This window comes from Vigna radiata, chromosome 1 (genome assembly GCF_000741045.1).
Source record: "Vigna radiata var. radiata cultivar VC1973A chromosome 1, Vradiata_ver6, whole genome shotgun sequence".
NCBI lineage: Eukaryota > Viridiplantae > Streptophyta > Magnoliopsida > Fabales > Fabaceae > Vigna > Vigna radiata.
The window spans coordinates 12,794,477-12,806,627 of record NC_028351.1 but is presented as its reverse complement, the minus strand read 5'-3'; the positions used below and the strand labels follow the sequence as shown (position 1 = coordinate 12,806,627).

Genomic DNA, 12,151 nt, shown 5'->3' with positions numbered 1-12,151 from the left:
TTAAAGTTCAACAATGGATAACGTATATGAATCATTAATTAAAGTGCATGTAATTTTCCTATATATACTTCTATAATATTTCTGCTGCTATACGTTTTGAATGGTAAAGATCAAAGACAATTAAAGTGGAAAAAACAAAGAATGCTGCTTTTACTTTCATTTATTGTCCACCTTTCTTTTCTTTTTCTTTTCACAAGACCAACCAATGTTATTTTTTCACCAAAATGTTATTATCAATGCCAATGTTTGCTTTTTAAATTGAAAATTATTAGTCACGTATATAGGCTAAATTGTTTTCTATTGTTGTGGAGTTCTACATTTATAATGAATTTGGAATGTATAGTGACAGTAGCATCACTAGGATTACCATAAAGAAAAAGGTAGTGTCACTGTATTTAGAGAAGCTTCAAGAAATTAGTGGACTGTGACGACTACTAGTGGTTCTTATCTTAACTTTCCAAATCAGCTTTTCCCTACTTTAATAATATCATGCATTAGGATGAAACATATACAAGAATCCTATGTCATCTTATGTTTGTACAAAACATTTGCTATATTTTATGCAATCATCTACAGTGCAAGAAGCTACAATAGCCTTTGGTAGTGTTTTCTAAAGTTGCAGGAAACAATGCTGCAATATTTTTTAAAAGTAGCTGCTCTCTACACTTTTATACCCATTTTACTAATATGTTTATACTTTTTACAAAAATAAAGTATGAGTTGTGTTTTATTTTTGAAAAGTAGAAATTATATTGTGATTGGTTGTTAAAAGATGATTTTTGGTATAATCATCTTTATTTTGAATTGAGTTCATAATTCTTTTATATATGTCATTATCAGATAAGTGGTATGACTTGGAAGATTTGGATTGAAATATGTGTCATGATGAGGCTATTTTTTAACCTCATAAACTACTCTTGGTTAATTAAAAAGCATTGAATTAGTTGAAATACATAAATTGCCATTTCCCTGGACTCAACATTTGTCTCTTTGGATCCCTTAAAGTAAAAAGCTTAATCAACCATTTAGCTTAAATAACATGATTAAACACTTGTATATAAGTGGTTTAATTAGTGATTATTGTATAAGATTCTTCTATAATTGAAGAGAAAATGAAACTAAATTATAAGTTGTGAATCGTGCAATGTAGAAAGTTTCTGAATTGTACATTTACTTTCGGATTACACAATCCAGAAAGGAAAAATGAGCAGTTTATGTAGATAGGGGTGCATGAAGAAATGTATAGAAGTGCAAAAAGGAAGTTGCCTTGAATTGCCAAGGCTTGTGCCTAGACGTTTTGCACATTTTTTTCCTGGATTGGGTTTGTTCCTGATATTTGAGAATTCTAAATTTCTAAGTGGGTTTTTTCTTTCTGAACCCCATTATTACTAACTACATCCCTATACTCAAAGAAAAACACTTGAGGGATTACATAATATTTCTGAGCAAACGCATTGCTTATACATAATATTTTCTTTCTGATGGACAAAACACTTAAGTCTTCATGATCTGTTGCAAACAAAAAACTTTCTTCTTTGTTGGACTTTTCTAGGCATTCTTACAAGAATAATCAAACTCAACTTACAATCTCTTATGAATCTTTTATAAAAAATAGCATGGTTAAAAAAAGTTTAACCTCTTTAATAAACAAAAAGATATAAACACTTAGAAAATAGTATTCATGTTTAACAAGATTTATTTGGATTTTTTTTTATAAATAATGTATCCAAGATTATTATGCCTTATTAATGTTAGGGAGGTTCAACACACTTACGGATTTGCTTTTGGTATTACTATAAAAAGTCTAGAAGTATCTATGTGTATATAAACTCATATATGTCTCTTCTTTTATCTAATAGGAGACTTTGTTTGTATTCCAACAATTAAATCATAAAACTTTTACAAATTTAGAACAAGGTTAGCCCTACACATATTTCAATATTTTATTTAAATTATGAAGACAATGACAAACAAAAGAGGAAAAAAAAACCATGAAAGCTTATATGTATTACTCAAAAAGTTAAAAAATAAACTAAAATGTTATGTATACACCTTTGAAAGGTGATGTGAGTATTTACATTAACCAAATGACACTCTTATATGGGAAAATATTCCAAATTTGCATGTTGAGGTAATTTTATGTTAATCTCAAGTTGTATAGATATTTAAAACTAACTAGAAAAATTTATCTAAGAAACAATACTAAAACTTATCGATGAACTTTTTCAACATTTAATCATATACGAAAAAATATAATATTTTTTTTATTGGTTGAATCTCCTATGATTAATGTATACTTTCTAATCAACTCACATTTTTTTTTCATTTTTTACAACAATTAATCCAATATCTCAAGGACAACCTATATTATATTTATCCATGTATTATAAAAAAAATAGGATAAATTATATAAACATGTAATAATTTATTGAATTCCATTTTAAGATCGTCTAAAATTTAAGGATTAATTATTCTTTCTTTAGGTCACCTTGTTGGTTTAATCTCATCCATGAGTATTATATGCACCAAATATTAAAAAAAACATTGCTTTTCAATGAAAAATATAACAAACTTACGCTTTTGAAAAACTAAAACATGTGACACATGCACCTATTATACACTTTCAAATTTTACAAAATCTTTCGAAATAAAATGTGATGCTTCAAAAGTTAGATTTAATGAAATTTTGATTCAATAAGACATCCAATAATATACTTTAGTAAAAAAAAAAATTAAAGGTCACATTAATTATTTTAATAATAATAAGAAAATATATGCCTTAGTTAAGTCATCATTGAAAAATTGATAACATTATTTATTTTTCAAAAAAATTGTAATTCATAGTGATCTCAAATCTTTAAAACATTTTAAGGCAAGGTTGATAAAATGCATGCCAATATATAACAATTTCTTTCAACGATAAAGCATAAGCAAGGAAATGTTAATGCAGTTATTGATACTTTGTCTATAAGATAAACCTTGCTTGTAACTTTGGAATCAAAACTGACATAAAGTAGTTCTATAACATCTCTTTAGTTTCTCTTTTAAAAACAAATTAATGTATTTGTGTCTTTAGTCACTTTGGTATAAATAACATTTTAAATATTCTGAAATAACATTTTTATTAGTCACATCATTAAAGAGACATTTCAATTGTGAAAAATGTAATATTTACAAGAAAGCCAAGTCTAAAATTTTATCACATAGTTTATATACACCTTTTAAGAAAATATTTCACTTTGATTAGATTGCTAATATATATATATATATATATATATATATATATATATATATATATATATATATATATATTTATCAAATCTTGAGCTGTCAAAACGGGTTACAATTCGCGAATCAATTCGGTTCATCGCGGATTCAGATCGGATTGAGTTTGAAAAAATTGTACTTTTTTAATGCAGATCGATCAGATTTCAATTCGACTCATTTAAACTCGGTTCATGCGGGTTGAATCCTTGGTGGGCTGGTCCACCAATCCACCTATCTAATTTTATTTTATTAAAATTTAATTTTAATTTTATAAAAAAATATTTATTATTATTTTTTTCTTGAAATATTTATTTAAGTTCCTATTTTCAAAATTAATTAAACACTCGAGAGTAAAATTTAGAAGTGAAATTTATTTAAATTTAAATTATAAAAAGTTTATAACACGAGACATACCAACTTACAGTACAAAAATTGGGAATTTTTCTGGGGGTTATTTAAGTTATGATTTAAGAGATGAAGTGCTTCATTATGTTAATTAAGGCCCCTTGTTAAGGTCACTGCTATGGTCACTGCTATGTTACTATGTAAGGCCCTGTTATGGTCACACTATGGTCACGCTTTCCTACTCAAGGCCCTGTTATGGTCAGAATTAGCTAATTGTTTATCAAATCAGAACTCACTTTCAAAACCACAAATCTATGTTCAATTTCTTAACATCTAGGCGAAAAAGAAAGTGGAAAGGAATATAGAGATACCTTTACAACATCGTGAAACTCGCAAACTCGTCAGAAGGAGAGATTGGTGGACTGTCCTTTCCAGTTAAAGAAGCACCACCGTTCAAAGGTTCACTGCTGCGAGACAGTCTTCCTGACGTTAATGGAGACACTTCCTGTCTCACACATTACGCATTCGGTCATATTCAAACCAAAACGGGGTGGAAGAAAAAAAAAAAAAAACTAAGCAAAACGAATCAATGAATGGAATGAAAATGAAGTGACCTATACGTCGATGCGAGGAATTCCGAGAGCGAACACGACCTACGCAGCCACAATGCCTCTATGCCTCGACGACGAACACAATGCANGGGAAGACCAACAAGAAGATGATACCGGGCTTGGAGGAAAATGATCACCGATGAACTCTTTGGAGGAAAATGTATGAAGAATTGAGAGAGAGAATTAGGGTTTAGGGAGTATTTTTGAAATGTACGAGTGATATATTTTTCTGAAAGGCAAAAGTATTCTAGGGAAAGGGGAGTCAGGTAGATATTTTTGAAAAATTATTTAAAAAAAAAAATAAAAAACTTAGGGACGGTTTCTATTACAAAGCGCCGAAAGTTTCCGGGGTTTCCAAAACCGCCGGAAAATAACCCCTTCTAAAATTCATTATGCTTGTAGTGTTAGAAGTAAATACAGTACACGGATACAAAACTACAAAATTCCAGCTTCACATTGTTTTCGGTGGTATACATAATTTTATAAAAGAATAGTCTCCATTCCCATGAATCGAGAAAAATAAGAACATGTGAGTAAAGCCTGTAATTATGCATTTCTGAAAACTTACCAACAGGTAGAAACAATGGAAAAATAAAACGTTCATATATTATAATGCTCCAACTTCAAAAAGAAATGCAAAAATTAGTCATCTAAAAACGTAATTATCTTTTAGTTTTTAACTAGTTTTGTTAGCCACGTTTCAATTCAATCTTTTTAGTTATTTATTAACAAATATTATTCATATAGGATGTTTAGTTTTTCTGTTAAAACTAGTCACATTCAAATTTGTGCAGTCACCTACAATATGCTATGTTTATATGGTATACCTTTTTCTTTTATTAATTACTGTATTGATTATATATAAAACCATTTACTTCTTTGAATAAATTAAGCTTTTAAAGCTACAGTTGTGTTTGATAATATTCCATTTTAAAATATATTCTATGACTAAAATATATTTCTGAAAATTTTTAAAAACTAAAATGAAAATATATTATGACTAATTTATAAAGAAATGAAAATGTTAAACAAAACACATTTTTTCCTATATATAAACTCTTCCCGCGCCCTTGCCTGCAAAGTTTTCATCTCTTCTCTTTCTCACTCTCTGAACACAATACTCTTCCAGCGTCCTTGCTTGCAAAGTTTTTATCTCTTCTCTTTCTGAACACAATGGATAGAGAATTGGAGTCTGATATTAAAATGCTGAAATTCTTTTGTCGCCGCACGGTTCGTTATTTTAGACAAGGAAGACGCGATGACGCTGTGAAAGAATCCAAAAAGATAACTTCTAGCATATGTGATAGTAAGGCTAAAAAAGTCAGCGAGCTGCAATTGCCTCCTTGGCTTGAGGAGCTGGGTCCTTCTAGTGAGGACACCCTTTGGAGTTAGAGCGACGAGCTATCCCCGAATGTTCATCGTAATCGGTTTTCGAGGGTTTGTGATCGGTTTCTGAGGATTCATGATCGGTCTCCGAGGATTCGTGATCGATCTCCGAGAATTGATCATGGAACCGTACTCTGATTCTTTATGAGAAGTCAGCGCATGGTTATTCCTCATGAACAAGGGCGTCCGGAGAACCACGGACCACCACACGATGATAATAAGATTTTTCTCTATTATTATAAAAGAATACAACTAAAAGAAATAAACATAAAACTCAAATCTTGGACAATGACTTAATATACATTTTTTTAATATTTTTTATAAGTACACTTTATTTGTCATTGTCTAATTTGTTTTTTTTTTTCTAAAAATCATAATATATATAAATAAGTTTCTTCTTTACATATATTTTTTTATTAAATATTTGATAATATTTAATAAAGAATTCATTATCTTAAGTTTTTATGTCTTATACAGTAAAATTATAAATTTTTGTTTCTAGTTAAAGAAAGGTACAATTATATATGCATTGTACGATTATATAAGCATTGTACATGAAAATTCACATGGAATAAAAGTTCTTAAAAAAATTATTATTTTAAAATTAAAACAATAAAAGTTAATGTTAAACCATTCACAGGGAATAAAATACGATATTTTCATTCATTCCTTCTTCCCAAATAACGTATAATTATATAAGCATTGCATGTGAAAATAGAAACCACTCTTAAAAATAGAAAACAACTTTCAACTTATTCTTAACTAATAACAACAATAATAAACTCTTCCCGCGCAAGTTTTCATCTCTTCTCTTTCTCACTCTCTGAACACAATACTCTTCCAGCGTCCTTGCTTGCACAGTTTTCATCTCTTCTCTTTCTGAACACAATGGACAGAGAATTGGAGTCTGATATTAAAATGCTGAAATTCTTTTGTCGCCGGATGATTCGTTATTTTAGACAAGGAAGACGCGATGACGCTGTGAAAGAATCCAAAAAGATAACTTCTAGCATACGTGATAGTGATAGTAAGGCTAAAAAAGTCAGCGAGCTGCAATCGCCTCCTTGGCTTGAGGAGCTGGGTCCTTCTAGTGAGGACACGCTTTGGAGTTGGAGCGACGAACTATCCCCGAATGTTCATCGTAATCGGTTTCCGAGGGTTCGTGATCGATTTTTAAGGATTCGTGATCGGTCTCCGAGGAGGATTCGTGATCGGTCTCCGAGAATTCATCATGGGGACCGTACTCTAATTCTTTATGAGAAGTCAACGCATGGTTATTCCTCAGGAACAAGGGCGTCCGGAGAACCACGGACCACCACACGATGATATTAAGATTTTTCTCTATTATTATAAAAGAATACAACTAAAAGAGATAAACATAAAACTCAAATCTTGGACAATGACGTAATATACATTTTTTGAATATTTTTTATAAGTACATTTTATTTGTGATTGTCTAATTTGTTTTTTTTTTCCTAAAAATAATAATATATATAAATAAGTTTCTTCTTTACATATATTTTTTTATTAAATATTTGATAATATTTAATAAAGAATTCATTATCTTAAGTTTTTATGTCTTATACGGTAAAATTATAAATTTTTGTTTCTAGTTAAAGAAATATAAGCATTGTACGTGAAAATTCACATGGAATAAAAGTTCTTAAAAAAATTATTATTTTAAAATTAAAACAATAAAAGTTAATGTTAAACAATTCATAGGAAATAAAATACGATATTTTCATTCATTCCTTCTTCAACATTTTACCGAAGGCTTTGAGGTCGTGGATAATGATATGCTTACCGAAGGTTTTGAGCCGTCGATAAGTTCCTCCCTGATTTAAAATCTCAGTTGGGGTTTTCGTTCCCAATTTCACTTTCGAAAACCCTTCGTTGAGTTCGTCGTTTTCTTCAGACACTTCCCTCCCTTTTCACGTCCCGCCTTTTCTTCACCCTCCCTCACTTTCTCGGATAGGGTTCCTTCACGATGGTTTTGGAATAGGGTTCCTTCACGGTGTGTTCTGGTTTGGGAGTCTTGGGCTAGGGTTCGAGTGGTTGCTGCGTTGAGGGGTGGTGGTGTCGAGGGTGAGTATCAACATCGAGTGGTTGCAGGTTGGAGACGTTGTGAAGGTGAGTGTGTTATGCTGTTCAAATGCCATTAGACAAATGAACTAGCATCTTTTTCTGCAAAGTTTTTTTCTTTGTTATTCATTGTGGAAAATATTTCTGAAGGTGTTGCTTGTGCTGTGTTTTTATCTCTGGGCTTTGCCTTCTACGTGTTCTTCGCTCTTTTGTTGGAAATAAGACGTGTCAGTATATTGTTATTGGCCTTTACTCACCGCTGGTAACTCATCTTCCTATATGAGTTGTGAAAATTTGGTGGCGAAGTTAACCTTTGCACGACGATGCATATGAGTCAAATCAAGAGCATTGGATGCGCACGGTCCAAAACAAGACACACACAGAGAGTCAAATAAAGTAGGTGGGATTAGATATGATTTTTTGTAGAACACTAATTTCTACATCTTCTTCATTCCCAACTTTCACTTTCACTCAATTTTAGCACAAAAAAGTTCCCTCCTCTGATGGGTGTCTGTTTCAAATCTGCAACTTTGCAAAAGTGTGGAGCCATAAACTTGCAGTGCGTAGAATACCCAATTTTTGTTTTCCCCTTTTATTTCATCTTTCGTGCCTCTCTTGTGATCTAAAATGTTGTTGCTTTCTTCTGCACTGTGCTGTAGTGATGGATTGTTACTTCTTGGAATTAGATTGCCACTCTTTGAAGTGAGGCAATTTGATTGAATTAGAAGTCAAATACATTCTTGTTTTGCTTTTATTTTTTGTCAAAGAAACTATATCGTTGGTTTTCTTAGTATATGTATGTTTATTCAAGTTGTCAAAATTGATGACTGTTGCGTTTGATTTTGCTTGTGTTTGGTGAGTTGGGTTCCTTTTACCCTTCTCTGTTTTTTTCTTTTAACTAGGAAAGGTGATTTATATTTGATTCATTTTCGCCTAACCATGATGATTTGGCATTCTTTCTTTTTTTTGCTTTGTGTGTTGGTTGTTTTTTCTCACCCGCTTTCGTTCGACGATGTCATGATAGATTATTATAGCTGAATTCTAATTCTCATCCTGAAGTTATGATGTTATGAACACCTTGTTTGTTACGAAATCGTGATGCANAGTGTGTGATGCTTNAACTTGTTAACCTGCATTTCATGAATGAACCAACTTGAATCATCATCTATTTTAAGTGGGGGTTACATTTTTTCAATTATTTCGGAATTGCTGTTCTGCTGTTTTTGATTTGATGTTGCTGGAACCATGTTTTTGGAAGTGAATCTAGCAACTTCCCTCTCTATCCCTCTTACTCTTGTAGAATTTATCACACTTCTCTTTGTTTTATCCTAACTCAAGTCCTGTTTGATTAATTTCCCCAAAGAATTATAAGAGAAGAAAATAAGATCAAATGAATCGAGTGTCTTGTACGAGTTAAAGTTAACTTATGTACTTCATCTCCTACACAAGTTCTCATAATTGATGAAAAATGTTAGGTGTTTAGAGTTAATTTAACTTGTGTAAGTCATTTGTTTGCAGAAATTGCAACCTTCATCAATGGTGTAATATAAATGTTTAAAGTTCAGTATAAAACAATAATTGCAACCTTCATGATGCATTTGAAACAGTTGCACAATGGTAATAATTATATGGTCAGTTTTGCCAAATAAATGCACCCAGAATTTGAATATTTTTTCATGGAGTAAACTTGTGCTTTATATACACAATCTTATTTCTCTCTAGACTTGACTAGGGCCTGCATCTGACATGTAGAGTATATTTACTAATTGAATTTGTTTTCCCTGAATCTAGAGATTAAATGTGCTATGGCTAAAAATTTATGGCGTAATAGTTCTACTGATATCAACAGTGAGCTGTATAAAGGTTATCAAAGAGGTAACTCAGAGGGACAAGTCAATGAGATAGTTTGAGGTACTTAACTATCATTGTGTTTAAATTCATGCAATTTGTGGAAGGCAATACTTATTTTTATTGTTTTGGCAGCTTTTGATTTTCTAAATTCAAATGATAATAGATATAATGTCGGTATATGGTACAACTCAACCTACCGTCAGGACACAGGATTTACTACCAATGCATTTTTGCGGATTCCTCGCTCTGTAAATCTGGTATATATAAATTTCTTTTAGTTGTTTCATCCTCTTTGCAGTTATCCTAACCATTGATTCAATATAATGAAAAAGAAAGCTCAATCTGAGCTTATAAAATAAAAGAACGTGCTACTTGCTAGCTTGTAATGATCTTAAATTTTTTTTATAATAATAGTTCTTAGCATTCGAACTTAAAATTTAACTCAATGCTGCAAAATCAGTTTAGAAGGTCAAGTTTTCCCATAATACATTATAAAGCATTACTTAGGCCACATCTCTAGTCAGTGTCGAACCTCTGCCTGCTAGGAGGCAGTTTTACTGTGGCTTCACTCTATGAAAAAGAGAGCAAAGCATTTCTAGCAATTTGGAAAGTACATGAAAAAGGTGGGCCAAGTCTTTCTAGCAATTTGGTTCCCCAAGCCTGAACAGGTGGTATTAGAGATTTTATGATTAATTTAAGAGTTCAATATTTGTCACTCCCGTTCTTAAGTTGAATATTTGCACATGGTGGAGCTGGTCTTTGTATTGAACATGATAGGACTTTGAGAGTTTATGAAAGAAGGAAAGGAATAAAAAAAAAAAAATAAGACATAGATGTTAAGGGGGTTATGGGGGCCGTTAGGAGGTTGGTTGTTGTCTGTTTTTGGTAGGGGTTAGCTTTATAAAGGAGAGGGACTGTCTAGGGACAGACATGTTTTGTTGTATCTTAGTTGACAAGACTATTGCATCCTGTTTGGTGGGAGAAAGCTCCCTTGGAAGCTTACGAACTGTGTTCTTTGTCACCAAGAATAATAATACAGACTATACAGTGCTTTTCTGTGTCAGAGAGTGTGTGCAAGGTGTCTTTCGGTGTGAGTTCTGGGTTTCTTGTTCCAAGAAACCTAACAGAACATGCTACAAGTCCAGTGGTTTTTTATGGGAATGTGTTAGATGTAAATTTAATCACAAACCATTTGTTAGCTTAAGCTGTTTGGAGAGTTGGCCATGATATGTACAGTGTCTATCATATTTAGAACCACATTGAGAGAAAAGTTGATGTCGATATGACAAGGAGGAGGTCAGTTGCGTGGTCTCTAGAAGTGAATGCTCCTAAATAAAAGTATTTGCAAATCATTGGGTTTAATGCTTTAGAGAATTTTTAAAATTTAATCAAACTGGATTTTGAAGTCTCGGTATTATATGGAACTGAAGTAGATTTTGTAGCATATTTAATGTTCCATAATGGTACAAAATATACTAATAAGTCCAATTTTGATATTAGAAGCTCAAATAACTTCTATGGTGGATAATTAATAAATTTATTAATTTTCATTTTGTCTTAAAGGATATGGGTGTAGGACGAGAGCTTTTGGATGACTAGTTTATTTGTAACTAGAGTTATAAGACTATATTAATCCAGACAATCTGATAGCTACATGGTTATTTTCTTTTCTATTGGATATTTATCTGAATTGGGAACATCCAGCANTCAACTCCGGAGAATATGATATCTTCAAATGCAAATAAAATGTTTTCTTTTACCATGTCACAGGTTTGAATCCCGGAATCGTTTCTGGTGGGAGAACTTNACCTAACTACCACCCCTTGAGTTGCATGAACAATTGTTTTTGCGCAACTTCTACTAAAATCTAACTTTCGATTATAGAATTCACCATGTTAGTGATTTTAGATAGCCCAGCAGTATTTATATTATTTTAGACTTGATATTGACCCCGTTATTTTGATTATTTTAGATAGTGAAGTTTAAGCTTTTCAACTATACAAAATCCATTGAGATTTGCACCCATTTATACTATAATTTGACCATATATGTAGTCAATATGAAGTTATGGAAGAAGATAGATTGGTCCCCAATGAAGTTTTTGTTGTAATGGTTTACTTTGTGCATCACACATTTGTTTAGGTCCCCAATGAAGTTTTTGTTGTAATGGTTTACTTAAGGACAAAGCCAGTTTATATATACCACAACAAGGAAGATAAGGTCTTAATATTACTTGACAAAAGAACCGTGCATATGGGTTTGACACATTTAGGGTCTATCCTAAAGAAATATCCTTAAAACATCAAACTTTCTTAGTGTCTAATATTGGAGGATCCATTACCATACATGAACATGCGATTCGTATGGTAAAAATCTTGATTCTTTTCTTATCAATAACTCAATAACATCATATACTTTGAAATTAATATGTGTCATTCGTATGTTTTAAAATATTACAGGCAGCGGCGCTTGGACGGGCTGTTCATATTGATGAGGTCTTTACACAGACTCATATTCGCAAGGGGACTGGGGAATATGTTGATGAGAGGTCTCGCAAGACCATTGTAAGTAAACTTTTTAACAACATTCAATTTTGTACTCTTTTTTCA

The 12,151-nt window shown here is 31.7% G+C and overlaps 1 long non-coding RNA gene across 2 annotated transcripts; it reads left to right on the top strand.

The window, feature by feature from the left end:
- Nucleotides 1-7,383: 7,383 nt before the first annotated feature.
- LOC106766959 lies at nt 7,384-12,111 on the top strand. Of its 2 annotated transcripts, none has more exons than XR_001376119.2 (4): nt 7,384-7,739; nt 9,483-9,602; nt 9,706-9,799; nt 12,002-12,111. It is a non-coding gene; the product is annotated as an uncharacterized LOC106766959 (long non-coding RNA). The 2 variants fall into 2 exon arrangements; XR_001376120.2 differs by having other exon boundaries at nt 9,675-9,799.
- Nucleotides 12,112-12,151: the final 40 nt, after the last annotated feature.